The following is a 3707-nucleotide window of genomic DNA, read 5'->3' on the forward strand; positions in this document are numbered from 1 at the left end:
AAATGACAAAATAAACTTGCTATTCAGTAACTGTTATAAATGCGTTTTAGGGTGGAACATAAATAAAATGTTATGAAGCTCACTGTGCTGCTATTTCGCCCACATCCGCACACTTTCCTGTAGGCTTACAAAGCTGGATCCATGCCCAGGCCTCATCCGCGTGATAACCAACTGGTGTGACTGAGGACATATCAGCGGTAGGTGCGGCTTGCGAGCAACACATTGCTTATGAAACTGGAGCTTAAATGCACTCATTGCACTTCAGACACAACAAAGCGCCAGCGATCTCAGAGCTACAGTGGAGACGGACTGTTTCCAGATCATCACTGGTAATTAAAAGACTTTTATCTTTGATTGTTTATTAAGCTTTTTAACACTGCATAGATGTTTGCAATAGTAAAACTAATATAAATCTATTTCACTTTAAATTTTGCAATATAAATTATTAAGCCTACATGGCAGAACATCAGTGGAGCGTCACAAACTCCAGGAATCACAAAAAGACCAGCGAACAGGACGAGAGACAATCTACTGAACCAGGAGAGAAACAGACCAAAAGACTAATTAAAAAGAACAGCTTCTGTAGAGAGAGGCCAAACTGTAAGTATTTCTGATCTTTAAGATAAACTTGTAAAATGTAGGGGTGCACCGATCGTTGTTTCTCACTGGAGCAGTCTGAATGGATATCTTTATGAATAGCCTGTCTTTATTGTTTTGAGTGTATCATTGTTGCATATGATCTCATGCTGTGTACAGGTTGCCAGTATGTTATAGTGACCTGCGATAGTAACACCAGAATAACTATATTTTTATTTAATTTTAGTCAGTTAAATAAATAAATAGGTAAATAGCATATTAAATTGTGAAAATGAGGCAAAGGACACTCAAGAGCTTAAAAAAAAAAGTATTGAGCTGAAGGGTTTCATGACCATTTAAAAATAAATATTGGCAACCGAAATCATTCAATCTTAAAATATTGGAAAACGTCTTAATTGGTGCCCCACTAGTAAAACTGATCCTAAATGTTAACATTTATCCACTACATGAAGATAATCAGATGTTTGTGATTTCCAGATTGTCATGATTCAGACAGACCTGCAGAGATTCACTCTGATGACATTCAAAGATGAGGTGAGATACTGATTACATGCAGAGAATAATAGAGTTCAAACTGTAGAACTGATGTAGAACTATGATGTATGATGACAGTGTGTTTTCTCTTTCTAGAAAGCGGCAGCTCCTTTTCATCATCACTCAGTTGCTGAAGCTGCAGATCCTACGAAACACAGACTCCTCAAGAAACACTCAGTTTTGATAGCATTTGTTCTGTGTACATATTTAAACCCGTTTTAAATTCATTTGATTTGGTATATTTTGTCCTCATGTCCTCTTGCACCATTTCCGTTTGCACTGTTTGTCCTGAATGTTTCATTTGCACAGTCTGTGATCAGAGAATGCATGTTTTTATGTTTAATTAGATTAACTGATTTTATATAGACTATTTGTGTATTTATATGTAACACCACGGCCCTATGAGTCACAACAATGTGTTCCTTTTCATGTCTCTTTACACTATTTTCTCTGAAATCTCAAAAATCCTGTATAATGTCTAAATAATGTCTGTACAGTTTGACTGAAGATCTAAATTCAGTGAAGATTTATGTCAAAATGAACGATGGTTGAAAGCACCACAAGAACATCACAGTCCAAAAACAACGGCTGAATCTTTTGAGCATCAAAGCGTGTGAAAAAACGTTCTCCCTGACCGAATGAATGCTGAACAGCAGGTCCAGATACTGCTCAAGGTGGAAACAAACATGAACTAATATGCAAATATACCTACTAGCTGTTTACCGTTATGGTTTTGGTCTGTTTTCTGTTTTGGGTCATGTGTTTGTCTGCTGGTGTTCTCATTCCTGCTCCTTGTTTTTGGATTATTATTTGTTTGAATAAAGCTGCATTTGAAGCCTACTTTACTGCTTCGTCTCTGAAATCACCAACGTTACATTTGTGTTTCATATGCTGTCTTATATTGAAAATACCCCTTTTTATTTACCAAAAACTGTTTACTTTTACATTTAAATAATCAGGATTTTACTGTAAGCTTGTATATGGTGTCACTAAGCAGTAATTTGTTAAAGTGATTAAGCAATTTACCTACTGTTGCCCAAAATGTGAAAACAAACACAATAAAAATAAATCAATGTATTTCTTGTAAAAATCATACTCTGCTTTGAAAACTTGCTGAAATGTTCTTGAGGTGTTTAAAGGTACATCTAAAACAATTATTTCATTTTGTTTATTTATTTTTAACTGTCGAGTTCTCACTTGCAAATACAGTAAGGGTTAAAACTGTGGCATGTGATTTAGAGAAGTTCACTAAAACAAATATTCTACAATACACTCATATCACTCCTGTGTCAATTGCCTGTCTGTGTGGTTTAGACTGTTCCCACAGTCCAAACAAAATAAAGAGAACGTGCCTTTGCTGTTAAACTCTGGTTAACAGCAAAACTGAGGAACAGTTTAGCAGTTTACTTTAGATCTGCTCCTATACACATTTTTAATCTTTACTCAAAACATATTTTTCTATTGCTTTTAATGTCCTTTGATGATTAAATAGTATTTTATTTTCATTTTTATTTATATTTATTTCAGACTCTATTCTGAATTTTTACTTTGTTTTTCTAATGTTTAATTCTTGATATAATTGTCCTTAGCCTTTAAACCCTTTAAAGCAGGTAAAGCTAGTATGACGTGTTCCGCACAGGGAAACACCTTCATCTAGTATAAGAATGTATGGTAACACTTTAGAATAATGGTCCGTTGTTAACAAGTAACTATGCAGGAAGTAATAGGTAGTACTACATTAACACTTAACTTAATACTATTAACTAATAGAGAAACAAGATTAACTAAGCAGTAAGTAGCAGCAAATTTAGGACAAAGGTAGTTCCTTATTAGATATTTGATAATTATTCAATAAAAATATCTGGTAACGCTTTAGATTACAACCCGCAAAGAACTATGTAAGTATACTGAATTTAAGGTGTACATTTCTGTAATTACAGTGTACTTATAAAGAACATACGTGTAGGTATAAGGGAACAATGTGTTACATTTGGGTAATAAGGGGGTAACAACCAGATATGCAACCTGCAAAGAACTGCGTAAGTAAACTGTAGTTACAGTGTAACTTTTTTGTAATTATAGTGTGCCTATTCAGTAAATCCGTGTAGGTATAAGGGGATAATATGCAAAGTTTGGGGAATAATGGGGTAACAACCTGTAAAATTACAAATCATTTATACTGTAAGTATTTTGAAACTAAGAGGTGCTTATTCTAATATTACGTTGGTCTCGTACTGTATCGTGCACCTTGTCAGTGTCCTGCGCTTTGCTTGGTCATTTGTTGTGATAAACAGGAAAGCGTGTCCAGCTGAATACAATTTAAGTTTTGTTAAATGAATAAAAAAAAATAAAAAAAAGCTTAGTTTACCGCGGAAGCGGTCGCGGCTGCTGTCGTGTGAAGGTCTCCACATGTGAAGACCGAAGAGTGTAAAGACCATCGACTCTACCGTGCGACTCCACCGGGCAGGACACCAGCAAAGGATAAGTATCGCTTTTTATTTCTCCTCTTTCCTATTACTTGTTTCACTTCTGTTTCAGTTTTTATAACCATTTCTTACTATGTGTAAGTAAGTTGT

At 34.9% G+C, this 3707-nt stretch overlaps 1 long non-coding RNA gene across 1 annotated transcript; it reads left to right on the forward strand.

Annotated features, from left to right (window-relative positions):
- Positions 1 to 209: 209 nt before the first annotated feature.
- On the forward strand, positions 210 to 1968 carry LOC107669287 (uncharacterized). Its single transcript, XR_001631966.1, has 4 exons — positions 210 to 329; positions 451 to 600; positions 1075 to 1131; positions 1228 to 1968. It is a non-coding gene; the product is annotated as an uncharacterized LOC107669287 (long non-coding RNA).
- Positions 1969 to 3707: the final 1739 nt, after the last annotated feature.

Source organism: Sinocyclocheilus anshuiensis, unplaced genomic scaffold (genome assembly GCF_001515605.1).
Source record: "Sinocyclocheilus anshuiensis isolate Anshui unplaced genomic scaffold, SAMN03320099.WGS_v1.1 scaffold320, whole genome shotgun sequence".
Classification (NCBI taxonomy): domain Eukaryota; kingdom Metazoa; phylum Chordata; class Actinopteri; order Cypriniformes; family Cyprinidae; genus Sinocyclocheilus; species Sinocyclocheilus anshuiensis.